The sequence below is a fragment of the Ptychodera flava genome, chromosome 9 (genome assembly GCF_041260155.1).
Source record: "Ptychodera flava strain L36383 chromosome 9, AS_Pfla_20210202, whole genome shotgun sequence".
NCBI lineage: Eukaryota > Metazoa > Hemichordata > Enteropneusta > Ptychoderidae > Ptychodera > Ptychodera flava.
Genome location: NC_091936.1, coordinates 36,109,612 through 36,125,432, shown reverse-complemented (window position 1 = coordinate 36,125,432; position 15,821 = coordinate 36,109,612). Strand labels below are relative to the sequence as shown.

Genomic DNA, 15,821 nt, shown 5'->3' with positions numbered 1-15,821 from the left:
AAAACGGAAGTTTGAACCAGGTCAAAAAGTTCTTGTTCTACTTCCATTCCTGGCAAACCACTCCATGCTCGTTACTTTGGGCCATACCTAATTGATAAGAAATTGAGTGATTTAAATTACATCATAATAACACCTGACAGGCGAAAACAAAAACAGCTATGTCACATAAATATGCTTAAGCCATATTTGGATAGGGATAATCCTACTATAACTCAGCCTGTCAGTGCAGTCAGTTCAAACCATTATGAAGATAGTGATACTGAACTGACTTGAGTGAAAATACTCTAAACTCAAAGCTGGGCTCGGTCAAGCTTCAAAACTCAGAAATCCTGGAGAAGCTGGAGTCTACAAAGTTGGCACACCTCCAGCCAGAACAACAACAACAGGTGAAAGAACTGCTCCACGAATATAAACACCTGTTTCAAGATGTTCCAACGAGGACAAACGTCATCTATCACGACGTTGATGTTGGGGACAGTAAGCCTGTAAAACAACATCCATACAGACTGAATCCAACAAAAGCGAAATATCTCCAGGAAGAAGTCAAATACCTGCTGGACAATGACTTTATTGAACCCAGTAAAAGTAACTGGAGTTCGCCGTGCATACTTGTTCCCAAATCAGATCACAGTTATCGTATGTGCACGGACTTTAGGAAGGTCAACACTTTAACAAAGACAGACACTTTCCCAATCCCGAGGATTGATGACTGCATCGACCGAGTGGGAAAAGCCAAGTATGTGACGAAATTTGACCTACTGAAGGGATTTTGGCAAGTCCCTCTGACGGATCGTGCTCGTGAAATATCCGCCTTTGTTACACCAGACGGATTGTTCCAGTACAAGGTGATGCCATTCGGAATGAAGAACTCTCCGGCAACGTTCCAACGGATGATCAACGACGTCATATCCGGGCTAGACGGGTGTGCAGCCTACGTTGACGACGTCGTCCTGTATAGTGACACCTGGGAGGAACACATCAAGCTCATGCGGAAGTTCTTTGAGAGACTGAGCAAAGCAATGTTGACTGTCAACCTTGCCAAATCTGAGTTTGGTTGGGCGAGGGTAACTTACCTCGGACATACTGTAGGACAGGGTGAGGTAAAACCTGTTGATGCCAAAATCAGTGCCATTTCAAGTTTTCCCATACCAAACTGCAAACGACAACTGATGCGCTTTCTCGGTATGGCTGGTTACTACAGAAAATTCTGTCCAAATTTCTCCACAATTACTGAGCCTTTGACTAACTTACTTAAAAAGAAAGTAAAGTTTGTTTGGTCAGAGCAATGCCAACAGGCATTTGATACACTTAAAGCCATACTGCAAAGTGCCCCAGTGTTGTCTGCACCAGATTTCACTTTGCCATTCAAATTAGCTGTGGATGCTAGTGATACGGCTGCTGGTGCTGTTTTATTGCAAGAGGATAGTCATGGTATAGATCATCCTGTTTGCTATTTTTCACGCAAATTTAACAAATCCCAGAGAAACTACTCTACAATCGAAAAAGAGTGTTTATCTTTGATATTAGCTTTACAGCATTTTGAAGTTTATGTTACTTCTTCAAATCAGCCAATAGTGGTTTATATTGATCACAACCCTCTTGTTTTTCTGCAGAAATTTAAAGGCAAAAATCAGAGATTGCTAAGATGGAGTTTAATGTTACAGGAGTTTAATCTTGATATTAGACATATCAAGGCAGAGACAATTTAATTGCAGACTGTCTTTCTCGTATTTAGAGTTTATTGTTGTTCACTTTCAAGAAGTTTTACTTTAGAAAAAAAAAAAAAAAAAAATTCGAGTACTTAAATCTTTTAAAAGATAACATTTCCAAAAGAAAGATTTTTCTTTGAAAAATTTTCTTTTTTGAAGAGGGGGTGTGTTATGTAGGTCATTTCCCCCACACTCATCATGACCTGAGTTCAATTAGTCTAGAACATTCTCAAGGTCACTGCCCTTGATGACCTAACAACCTTGAATTCAATTAGTCATGTTTGGAATGTTCTGGAAAGTTGATTAGTTGTGTAAGGGAGATAATTTAGAACAGTAATTAGCATGTCAATAAAAGTTCTAGATTGTTCTTATATGCCTTTATAAAAGGGACGTGCTCAGCTTCCAGTCAGACTTTTGGGATCGTGTCTCTTGTGTGTTACTAAACTCCAGCAGTAGTCATTCTCAAGACTTTTCAAGACCTTCACTGTCAACGCTGGATTTATACTGTGGTCTTTGTGCAGCTTCAAGCCTGCAAGCCAAAGGACTGTTCATTCATCCAACTGACTGTTACAACTCTGAGACTGGAGCTTTGCCGTCCCAGCTGAGATAAGTAGTCTGTACACTTTTAAAGCTTGTACTCTGTCCCTAACTTAGCAATTAGTTTTGTTTTCGTAATAAATTTGTTTTAACGGAAACTGCTGAGTTCACCCTTTTGTTCGTTTTCTCTGCACGTAACAGTAGCTTTTTGACTTGTCAGCTCCGTGTTGTATTGATGGATTTCGGCCCTCAGCTTTGTTGAACACCTTAGGAGTTAAGTGATCGGCAAACCGTTCTTCGTTTCTTGAGTTCAGGGAGAGCATCTTTAGAACTTGAAGGTCCAGCGTCGGTCGACATCGCGATATCCTGGTCTCGGCACCAAAAAATGTGGGGGGAGGTTCTTTAATATCGGACGTCACTGAGAAGACAGCTGGACTCGGAATAGTTAACAATAAACACGTAACTATTTATTGAAAACACTGGAGAGAGGATCCTGAACTCCTCACGTTACATGGAAATTCGAAGAGCCAAACGTGGAAAGCCTCGCTTTCATTTCCCAAAACGGCGGGAAAGGCAACACAGAACATTGTATCAAAGTTACAATAAACATGAACGTCATTGGCTAATTTTCCAATGTCATGCGTAGAAACAAATCCTGGTTTTCGATGACGTTCGCACTGTGATGTCAAGCAAGTTTAGGATCCTATTTAAACATCAAGCTATAGCACGCAAAATATGCAGCTTATGAAAACACCACAAAATCACTCAATAATCTCAAACTTTCACGACAGTTGTCCCCGTGCGAAATTGAATTACTTAAGCTCTGGCATACTCTACAAATTAAGGGAAAGTGTCTTTCCAGCAGCCGTGTTGGATCGTATCACTGCATGAATTAGTTGCCCCCATGGCCGTGGCTTTGGTCTTTGACAAATCCATGCGCAAGGTATGCCAAACTATGCGACTCATAACAATGTCACGTCGACATTCGACACTGGCGTTGGTGTATGATATTCGCAGCTGGCTGACATCCAAACCTGCTGATCCCAAAATTTTTGCTGGCCCACGCAGGGCGGCATGGTTTGCCGAAAAAAGCGGGCTGATTCCGTTACTTAGAACTTGATCCATTCATTTAATGAATTTCCAGCTAGACGTGTCACATTTATTACTCAAGACTTGTCCGTGTCTTTTCGTTCTGGTCACGATCGCAGCGCGCCCCGTCAGTCGCATACCCAATCTTGAATACTTTAAATCCGCACTACATGATTGCCTTCGGGACCCATTTGAAACTCGTATTGAATAAAAAAATTCAATTAAAGTTTCTTTTCACTGCCGTCACAAGTGATACAGCGCCCAGCTCCTCATTATTAAAGTCGAGCAATTGTGTTGTATATTCTTCGATTAGGCGTAAATCTCTGTTTGGCTCAACGGCAGGGAAAGGATTTGGAGAGATTTAACGCCAGGAAGCCCTTTTCATTTGTGTGTCTTTCCCACGGAATTCGTTGCCATTCGAGATTCGTACCCCAACTGTTGCTGGCTATTGTAAATTTTGCTTAAAAAAATAATCCCTGAACATTGATATTCATAATCTGTTCATCTTTACGGATTACTTGTTGTCTCCTGTGAGGTTGTTTTTCAAGCGATGATTGTTATTTTTGAACCTCGTACTACACTGTGCCGTGTAAAGTATGGTGCAATATAACGCGTTATTTTGTTCTAAAAATAACACGTCACAGTATCTAGTACTCGCACGCAGTTTAATAAGCCGTTCATGGCTGAACAATACACTGTACTTGCAACTTGACTGTTTGAAGCTAGCTAATTTAAATATTCTCCCCATTATGCGAGTCGCATAAAAATCATAAGATTCAAGTCCTAAAAAGGGCTTTTCCGGTGTCCTCAGAGCTTCTGATGTGTTTGATCGAATTCTTTTAAGATATCGTTATATCTCCAGTTGGAAAAAATAGTCATAGATATGTATGATCAATTTCGTATGCGCATTTCAGAAATACTGTATGTTACCATAAATTGTTGACCAAACTCGTCGAAAAGTCCACTGCTTAATATTATCGTACTGCTATTGCAAACCAAAGTCAAACCGCTCATCTTAAATCTGTTGGGCGGTGCTTTAGTCACCTTAGTATAAGGTAAAGACACGCCCATGTACAAAGACGTCGGCGTGACATCACAGGAACTCCTTACATGAACACGGGAGCACAAGGAACAGTGCCTACGCTCTCACTTCCGTTTCACGGGAGCTATAAATGGGGATCTCAGTCATCGACGATCTAGCAGCGAGACGACCGAGTTAACTGCGAAGGGCGTTGGTCCTGGCAAGGAGAAGCTTTTAACACAGAGGTTAGTTGCTGCCACAGATAGTAATTTATCGAAACTGACATACTGCGATCGTTCGCTGTACAACGCAGTCTCTGACTCAATGGCCGCAAAGCGATGTATTGGTTGCGTGGACAATCAAAGCACACGTCAATACTCACTGGTGGTGATTCAAGGACCATACCATAACCTTAAAATCCTTCAATATTAAGTGGGTTAATTTGACAGTCCCTTTATATTTTTCGTGTGTATAACCACTGCTCAACAATAGCAAAACAATAATATCATTTCGTTCGCTGTTCGATGTCTTACTGTTTGTTTTCATTCAATTTTGCGACGAAATTCCTTCATCTAAATCTATATTATTTTCTTCCCAATAGCCGCTAGATCTACCAAAGGAACAGTCAACCAGGAACAGATTTTTCCTTATGTGTCTATCTTTGATATTTTCAAGTTATATTGGATTAAACCAAAGATTTGCAGACCTAAAATGACTCAGAGATTTTATCTCTTGTCGCAGACTACGATTATAAGAAACATCTTCCCAATTTGGGAGCTCACGGTGAAAAGTTTTGTCAGGATCCACTCTCCCGTTTGTCAAAATTTTTGAAGCGGACGAAAAAGAGTTTTTTATCGATCTCAAGACAACTTAAAATATACCACACTTATAGAATTTTGAATGCGGTATATTATAGATAATGTCTTTTTTGGCCGTGGTCTTGAAACCTCTCTGTGTAAGCTGTGAAATTTTCCAAACCAAAACGTCTGCGAAGTTTCATTCTTATTTTAAAATCTTAAAATATGTTCGAAAACAAAGAGAAAATGTTTAAAAAATTAATCAAAACTTGACAAAAGGTTAGATTGCATATGCAGATAATTAGTTTCAACTTTTGGAACAGGAACATCGATAGGTTATGACAAATGGGGAAGTGAAATGCGTCCTGAAAATTCATGATACTTTCTATATCAAGAAAACCATTCTACTTTGCAGTATCTGTGTTCTAAATTTGAAGAAAACCACAAGTCTAACAACATTGTACAGCTTGTACATTCTTGTCGGTGTTGTTGACATGAATTTCCTCGGTTAAATGCTCCATTCACTTTTAAATCTAATACATTTTTTTTGTATTTTAGTTCTATTTGAAAGTTACAGGTTCTTGTTCTGCTTCCAAATTCATATCATGTCGAATTCTTAGACACTGTGAAGTCGTCTTGTAAGAACTGGTGTGAACTGTTCAGAGTTACCGATGAAATCTGCATTGTAGTCCTCAAAACAATTGAATTTTACACTGATAATGTGGCATGTTATACACAATACGTTATGTTCTCAAACAACATGCTTTGTATTTCAATGTATCATAAGTATAAAGGAAAATTTATATTTCTCTAAAACTGGAGTAATTGAAATATCAACAAAAGTCACACCTACTGTCCTTCTTAATCACTGTTTCACACGTTCTCGAGTAAACAGTCATTTGTTGATTCAACATTCAAGAAGAACACTCAACGCAAACATAATTCGGCGGTCGACAGAGAATAGAACTCCCCGTCCGTCCGCTTTCATTCCCCAAATACTAGCCAACATTACGCATTACCAGAAATTGTCAATGACATATTAAATATCCGATAAAAGCACGTTCATTTTGGTAAATTGACAAGATTTTCAAAGTTTCATTTTTCTTGCTTCTTCATTGATCGATGCAGGTTCAAATGTCAGGGATCAGTTTAAATGTTAGTATCAAACTTGTGGCTAGGAAAATGGAATATGTCAGCATAATCTTCCCGCGTATTGTCGAACATGTTCAACGAGACCGGGATATCCGCCACCATTGGCGGATTTCCCTATCTTCCATTACTGATTAATATATTTCAATTTACGGAAATAGCGACATCGAAAATGATACTTTTGAACTTTTGCTCTATTGCTCAACGAAATTTTGTACTTAAACGGTTCTGATTTGGGAAGCCCATTACTCAAAATTTCCATTTTAGTTTTAATCACTGACTCCAAAAAACCCCGAAGTTCCGGTTGTGACAGAAACAATACGATGAAAGGCCATACCGTATTTTCGAACAGTTTCAAAGCGAGTCAAAAGCCATTGACAACATTTTAACACAAATACACACACAAATTTATATATATATATATATATATATATATATATATATATATATATATATATATATATATATATACACACACAAACAAGAAAGGGCATAGTGAGAAAATTCCATACGTTTAGAATATTTAAGAAGCGAAGAAGTTTCATTTTCTGCTTATAGAAATTGCGCAGTTGGTTTATGGGTTACTCTTTCCTAAAGCATTAAGATTCTCTTAATGTTACATCCTTGGTAAGTATCAGACCATATTATATAGTAAGAAACAAAATGATAACTAGGGATGAAAACTTGTTCTGTAACAACGGGGTCTAAACTCCCAAATTCACAAAAATAGTTAGAAAATCGTCGACAGCAGAAAACTAGTGGACAATCGAGTGTCTAAGTCTGGAAGAAGATAAATCTATCGGAGAATTGGGTTGCATGTGGAAGCAACTTCATGGAAGGAAAATTCGGGGTTCGAAACATCACAAATGTGTTTTTGACACCGACTTGTTTCTTATGATTTGGACATAGGACTCTGAAATGAATAAGTTAACAAAGCGCCAATTCTACATCAAAGAATACACGTTTGTGTTGTAACATTGGGACGTTTTAGTCTCAGCATACACACCACATGGCATCATGGCCAAGCAAACTTCACTATCGGACGCTCAATGCCAGACCACGTTGTCAGGATTTGTTCAGAAGAGGACTGTTTGCTCAGACTAAACCAATTAGAGACCGGTTCTCACTTAAACTTAATATTTGTAGATTATGTTATCATATGCACCGTCATTGTTTCGCAATTTCACATCGCGTGTGCTTTCGGAGACTATAAGCTTCCAGGCTACGAAAACTAAACTCGATATCAAATCCTGACATAATATCAGATTACCATCAAATAGGATGTTTTTATCTTCGAGAAAGTCGGAAAGCCATCATCAACCCATCACAGACAGACAGATATCACATATTAACTTTTGCAGAAATTCCCATTTGAACATGGTTTATTTGTTTGTGCTGTTAAAACCTCTCGGCGTCCGTTACCCGACGTTTCTCCTGGCAATCTAGCGTACGGTCAAACACTAGGTTTCGAAATTCAACGAACAAACACTGATTGAGAACAGTCCTGATCTGAGTAAGATGTGCTGAAGGCCCCTGTAGGGATATTGGCGATCAACCAAGCTGATGATATCATCGCCTGTATTTACGATAAAATCAAAAGCACGAACGCGCAATCTTCTACCGTGACGCTCCCTTAGCCCGAGGCGTGACATTTTGATGAGAATATCCAAAATAATAAATATTTTGGATGTATTTGTTTGTTGAATGTTTACGCCAACGCGTCAGAACTGGCCATGGGACGTTTCACGTAATTAGCATGGATAGCCCACCGCAGTTCAAATGCCATTGACATTTGCTTTATTTAGAGGACCCTGAAGCTACATTTTGTGGATGTAAAATAGTTGTGAAGCAATTCAGAGTTCAGAGATTCAGCTATAAAACTGGTCAGCCCACACAGGTTAGGTTGAAGGTGATGATTGAAAAGGAAAGAACGCGATCCGAAGGCTGATAGATGGCGCTGTGACAATTTCTTCTGTCGCAGACTTGCAACACCCCACAAAATTTTATAGCAATGTTTTCAAGCCTTGTAGACTTGAAGGAGAGGGATGGGTCCTAAACGCATTCATTTAATGATATGATTTTTAGGTAATTTTCTTTCTCTTCTCTAGTTAAATGACTATTTTCTCAAAACATTTACATTTATGTAGATTTGTTTTATTTGCCACTTTTGTTGGAATAAATTTATCTTTTAAAAAAGACTTGCAACAACCCCTGCTAAGTTGTGTAATAAGCCTTGGAGTAAAGGAGATTAAAATCATGATGCAACTAAATTTATTCGTAAATTTTGTGAGACTTGATGGTAAAGCATGCGCCTTGAACTCATTTTAAAACTACACTATTGGCACAATTTTGTTGTCACTTTGTTATTCGAAGAATTCTTGTACATTTTTCGTTTGCTTTACTTTCTTACAGTTATGTAGACATGACGCTTCATGTTGACGGTAGACATGGCCCGGCAAAGTCACTACTTGTGAACAAATTTTACTTTCCTTCCAAAAAGAGACTTGCAACACTTCCATGTTATTCAACTAAAATACTGTCTGTCTTCATGGAGGAATACGTTATACGTTTATAATTTACACACAGTCAGTGATATTGCGGTTAAATTTTCAAGCCATGTTAGATCTGAAAATATGGGATGCACCATGAAATTATTTTATTAACATTTTTGCAATATCTCACGGCATGTGGGTACTTTTTAAGTGTAACATATGTGATTTATTTATTTGCTATGCAGATTTACCGTTCAGTAGATTTGATTTTGCATGTTAATGTTGTAATAAATTTAGTAAATTTGTAACAAAATAGGAATTATAATAATTGCATGATTTTATCTTCTTAATACCATTGCAACATTTCCAGTGGCTGCGTCAAGTACTGACTCATCGCTAATTTATGCATCTGATGAAACAATTCAATGATATTTTACTCGAACACGAGGTGGCTGCAATCCATATGTCGACGTCATTTCGTAAACATGACTTGCTTTGGGTAAAATTTCATCAATATTCGGATCGAATGGGTCTTAAATGTTTCTTTCTCTCCTTTAATATTTCCACCTTTTAATTTTTGTTCTTTTTTCTCTGTATTTTTGTAAGTGTGCTTGATTAGGATGTGACGAATGAGAAAATGAAAAATTATTATTACCATGGCAATGACGTCATCCTTCATCATAAAAGTGCCCATAAATACTTGTGTATACTCTTCAACGCTAAATATAGCGTTTGCCAAACAAAATATGGATATTGATTCGAAGGAGGAACAGCGGACGACTATGTACGGCCAAGCTTGCAAGGTAAATTTCCCCTATGAAAGACTACACTTTTTTTGAATATAATACTCAAATTAGACAACGTTGGTGTTGCGTGACGTCATTTTAGATTCATTTCTGTATATTTTCCACTTAGCGGACTAGAAACGATATTGAATACCGAGGTGCCCAACCACATGAAGCATTGCACCTGAAGTCGAAGACTGTTGAACGTGGGTTTTAAGGTTTCTCAAAGTCCTTCCTTGAATGAACTTAAACGAAACGGTCTTCAAGTTTTCACCAAACATTAACAGATTTTAAGGAAAAGATAACAGCGGTTTGCGATTCTGAGCGTTTTCAATTACATACCATGACAGGTTTACCACGCTTCGACTACGTTAACAATGTTGATATATTGTATGGGGAAACCCTGGACATTGAGTTGTAGTTCGTCGCTGGTTTTTGTATTTTCCTCATAAGTGCGATACCCGACTTGTGCGTCTACTGACGAGCTGCATGGGAGTTTACTACAAATTTTCAGCCTAAATTATTTTGCAAAAAATGACTTAAAGCTCGTCTGATGAACTTACAAAATGAAAAGTCGTAATGTTACCTAAGCTTACGGCAGTATCTCGACGGAATCGGGTGAGTTGGACAATACTAATGTGGCAATGACACATCACAACATATTTCGCCGCCAACGAAACCTGTCTCTCTTCAGGACCTCCGTGGCGATACACAGGCACAGTTGTGTGCCTGTCTGCGCGCAAAAACACAACCAGCGCGGAACAACACCGGCATCGATTCCAGTGTAAATGCATGGGCATGGCCAGTCAATGCAGCCGACGTGAATGCTTTGGTAAATAATACTAGAGAGATAGGAGAAAAAAATTGAACTTCATAAACATCCTACCTTGGTGCCAACGGTATGACGAGGTGGTCCTATCGACGGAGAGACGAGGTTGAAGAGGACGCCTTGATGTCTTAATTACCGTATCCGTAATTCATGCCTCGGGCATGCATCTCGTGGTCCCCATTCGAGTAGGGAGGGAACCTGAATGGCCCCCCTCCTTGGCAGGCTGAAGAGTCTGCCGCCGCATTGAGATATTGATAGACTCCGCCAATCTCCGCCGACGATGTTTACACTTTTGAAACGGTACACGGTTAGATAAGAGTCCTGTACAATGCTAGACATACCATTGAAGCTAATCCCTTCTACTTGATGATATTAATAAACCCTGATAATGAATCTGGCCAAGTGTTGAAAATGCCGCGACATCTCTCCAATCAAGGCAATATATTCTGGTGCGCTATCCTGAGAGAAACGGACATTTCTTTCCGACCTCGGAAACTGCGCCAGGCCTGAAAAAGGAGTCAAAATAGCGATCAGCACCCATGTAACCTGCCCTGAAAATGGACTCTCAAGCGCACATGTTTGATCTTATCCGCTTGCGAAAAAAACAGACCTGAACGCTGAAAATCCTAGACAGAGCCTCTGAGATTTCACAGATCGACGACGCGCGTGGCAAAATATCGAAGTTTCTAATTGTAGCCCGTGCAATGTTGACGAAACGCTTGCATCGGGAAGCCACACATGTTAGCCATTTAAGAGTTTATGGCATTTTGAGAAACACCGCAATACCACGTTCCACTTTTTTTCAGACAAGCTTCACCGAAACCTCACGTTTAAATTGATAATTGGACTCAAGATTATTAGAAATATCAATGCTTTATATCATATATATATTGCATGTGACCTCGCGAAAAAGTGAAACTCTGTTTTTCAAGTGGCGAGAAAAATAGTTTGTCACCTGCGATAGTTTCCGCGCAATCTATTTGCCGGTAACTTCAGGCTTTTGGGTGCACACCTGAGCAAACATTGTCGATAGAGAATAAACAAAACAATATTTACGAACAATTACTCAAGTGTGGTGGGGTGTGTGCATTCTTACACCTTCGGCCGATTGCTGGCCAATCCCCCCAGTATCGTCAACAACTGGACGCACGTCTCGAGCAAAAAAACTTGAAGATTTCCCCGATCTAAACTTTCTTCGAACGCAACAAAAATACACGAGACACGTTACGATTAGGGGTCTTGTCTCGACTGGGCTGACTTGCCCTTGCCTTGCGCTCGCTAAGTCACGCGTCGATGCGACAGACTTACGGGCGGCCCGGGCTCCGTTGTGTGAATCGTGGACGCGAGATGAATAGAATATGGAGCTCGCGGATTGAAGGGTCAACAGGCGAGCTCTCGAGGGCTTTGTGATACGATAAGAACCGTTTACTTTCCCGCCTGTCAATTATTTAAGGAAAAGCGGACGGAATTCAAACATCACTGTTTCCCCGGAACCTCTGAGAACGTTTCACCACGGTCCCTCAACCAAAACTGCACGTCCCTCTACTTTTGGGAGTGACCGTGCCTAAATCGAACCATCGATATCGAGACGGCTGTCTGAAAAAAAGCCCTAGTTTACTATCAGATTTATCTATTAGGAAGTTTGTTCAGTTGATAATAATTTCAATTGAGACAGAAGATTGATAAAGTGCAGTCGAGCACTTTAAACACTTAGAGGGAGAACTAGACATTGGGGTGGGCGCCTTCAATTATTCAGCCTGTCGAATTACATCATTATGATAGAAAATACAAAGAATAAAGTTTGTAAAGAATTTTAAAAAATACAAAAAATTATGATTTACAAAATAAAATGAAGACTTCACAGAATAAAGGTTGCAACAGACGACTAGACGGGCGGCAGAGTGCATGCATCGACGTTACAGTTATCGTTAACCTTTGAGCGCCAAAGTCAATTTTGTCACCCTTACAAAATGTACTCTAGTCAACCTTTTTCAGATTTTTGCCAAAATTTTGATAAGAAACTGTAGCCAATGAAATTTTACGTCCATTTGGTACAAAATTACCAAAAAATACAGAAAAATTCATAAAAATTGGTAAAATGTAGCACTCAAATTTTGGTGGCAAAAAAAATCGGCACTCAAAGGGTTAATATTTGATTCGTGCGTTCAAGATAAGAATTGCTTTCGGGGGGATTCTGATGAGGAGAGGGTTCTGAATTACCGATAAAACGCCAAGGAACACTGATTTGGATGTTTCTAACTGATTTCATGTAAGACTTTAATCCCCTAGTTTGCAGATGTGATGTCTAAAGGTTAGAGTGCAAACTGATTGCGATTGTCACAGAATGAGTTATGGTGAGTCTGTTCTCCCCTTGATGTGAGGTATCCCTGGGAAAGCAATCATTCGTGAAAAATTTCAAAAATCGCCGATGAAAACTCTCTTTATATCCACTCTGCTTTAAAGTGAATTGCAGTTGTTCCCTGGCCGCGCTTACTACTGGCCCGCATGTCGGAATGTACTGCTCGGTTTACCCTCTACCAAGTCACTTCTGTTTTGGCGCGTAAATAGCGACGTCCATTTTTTGGTCGTCTGCCTTCTATCTGTACTTCGATTCAAATGTCAGGAGTTGCTATGGTTCGGCTGGTAACCGGTTCGGCTTGTTCAACGTTCGGAGTTGACAGGAATTAAAGCCGTCAACTTGACTTCTCTGTCATTATATATCACAGGTGTTTCACAACACAGGTGCAAAATATCAAAGACGAGATGGCAAACAGCGACGCTGACACGTGCAAACAATACTGTGGGTTTTGAGGGACACGGCGCTTCGCCCTTGCGTTACGAATGAGTATCGAAACCGTGTGGGCAGTTTAGTTTCTGAAGAATGTCTTGCCAATCAATGTGTATCAGTCACCTGGGCATTGTGAAACGTGTCAAAAGTTGAAAAAAGATGTGTCAACATGGCTGACAAAATCAAAATCTGTACATAAACGGCCGTCAGTCTTCGGAAAAAGAATAATTTGAGGGTCGGAATTCTCATTTCGCATGATGTTTTGCTTCTTGTACGTTGCACGACGATAGCTTATGATCTGGTTTTCTTAAAAGTTGATAATCTGCCGATACGAATAGCAAAAGAAAAAATATCGCTCCTAAGATATCGATCTTATCGCTAAGATTCGGCCTGTCTGTCCGTTTGAAATCTTAAATCTTTAATGGACAACAACTTGCTGACTGTGAACGGATTTAATAGCTCATCGACGTTTGTCTCTAATTTTTTAAAATAACATTTCTGTTACAGTGAGAGTCATCAGTTGTCCCCTGCAATAAAAATGGAACTTCGTATGAATTTCGACTGTGATAAGAGAATAAAAAAAACACTTTGCAATTCTACAACATCAGGTTAATCACGGGACTGTTTGTGAATCCTTCCGAGTTTCAGGGTGCAGTTCTGGAATTTTGGCTGGTCAGACGTCAATTTCTGTCTATAAACGAAAAAAGATAAGGCGGCAAAATTTTACTCGATCAGTATCTTCGATTTCCAAACTTAATCTATATGCAAATTTAGCCGTGTTTGTTTCTCGTTTTTTCCCCATCGCAATCTTGAAAAATCACAGCGGTGACCCTTTGTGACCCTTTACCGGGGGGGGGGGGGGTCAACTCCCGTACAGTACTTTCATGTGTCGTTACAAACTTTGTATCCCTCTACAGTCTACCTATTGTCTGTTCAAAACCCATTTCTGCATCATGGCGTGGTGCATTTTCCGAAATAACACGCAAAGAGAAATAGAGGACATGCTCGTAATGTTTTTTAATAATTACGTGAGCTCAAGTTATAACGTTGAGCAATTACGATTATGTCTTGACGTACTCTAACATCATAACTTTTAATGCCACACATTCAAAATCTCGTCGGCCAGTGACCCCTCTTTGATATTTTGAAAGGAAACAATGTGGCGAAGCGCTCTTAACGGTTCGATGCCACGTAAAATCGGTCCTCTCAAAACAACATGATCACGTTTTACCGTGGTTAATTGTTGGAGGCCAAACTTTTCCCATGGCACTGTGGTCGTTTTATCGCCCGATGTATAGGACTCCCCTGTTCTTGGTTATGTTAGCTTTTCTGCGCTTAAGACTAGCTGGCTCTGATCGAGTTCAAAGTCCATTGCGCAAGCCTGGGGAAAAAGAAAAATGAAGAAATGACTTTCAATATTGTTAACTGGAGTTCACCAATTTTTCCCTGTCAGACAATTGTTATCCGTAGCTGGTTTGCCTGTGCTTCATTCATACTGTAAACTTTGCGGTTGCAATCGTGTGCAGCCATCAAGAAGCCTGACACCGATACCATCGCTAGCATAATTTGTGGAACAGCCTTCCGTTGGAACTTCAGCAGTCGCATACGTCGATAACCTTTAAAAAGGGCTTGAAATCGCATCTCTTGAGAGAGCTTTTTGGTTTTTGTGTTCTTGTTCAGCGCCTTTAGAACATTGCCTCGCAATAGACTGTTTGGCGCTATATAAATGCTTTTGATTGATTGATTGATTGATCTCAGTTTTTTGTGCAGTTCGTAAAACTCGAACGTTTTTAAAAGCAAATCCAATAACACCCACTAACACTAACAAACAGACTGTATTACTTGTCTACAAAAGCTCAGGCCTCGGAGAACATCTGATTCCACACCTTTCTAGTACGACCAAAGCTAATCTCCTCAAGTTCACTATTAAACGTCGAGCACTACAGATTACTACACTACACTACACTACACTACACTACACTACACTACACTACACTACACTACACTACACTACACTACACTACACTACACTGCACTGCGGTGCGCTGCACTGCACTGCACTGCACTGCACTACACTACACTACAATGCGCTGCGCTGCACTGCAATGCATTACACTACACTACACTACACTACACTACAGTACACTGCACTACAATACACTACAATGCGCTGCGCTGCACTGCACTACACTACACTACACTACACTGCACTACACTACACTACAATGCGCTGCGCTGCACTGCAATGCACTACACTACACTACACTACACTACACTACACTACACTACACTACACTACACTACACTACACTACACTACACTGCACTACAATACACTACAATGCGCTGCGCTGCACTGCACTGCACTACACTACACTATACTACACTGCACTGCGGTGCGGTGCACTGCACTGCACTGCACTGCACTGCACTACACTACACTACACTACACTACACTACACTACACTACACTACACTACACTACACTACACCTCACCACACCACACCACACCACACCACACCACACCACACCACACTACACTACACTACACTACACTACACTACACTACACTACACTACTCTTCTCGTAAATGACTATAGAAGGATCACAGCAAAACTATCAACA

At 40.0% G+C, this 15,821-nt stretch overlaps 1 protein-coding gene and 1 long non-coding RNA gene across 3 annotated transcripts in view; one reads left to right on the top strand and one right to left on the bottom strand.

Moving 5' to 3' along the window:
• Nucleotides 1-11,079, bottom strand: part of LOC139140849 (twist-related protein 2-like) — a 59,699-nt gene extending 48,620 nt beyond the window's left edge. The window contains exon 1 of one of the 2 annotated variants that reach the window (XM_070710298.1): nucleotides 10,466-11,079. The gene's annotated coding sequence lies outside the window, so the exon portion shown is untranslated. The remainder of the gene's footprint in view (nucleotides 1-10,465) is intronic. The other variant, XM_070710299.1, reaches the window with a different exon arrangement.
• Nucleotides 1-15,821, top strand: part of LOC139140850 (uncharacterized) — a 54,201-nt gene that overhangs the window by 26,323 nt on the left and 12,057 nt on the right. The gene's annotated exons all lie outside the window — the stretch shown is intronic.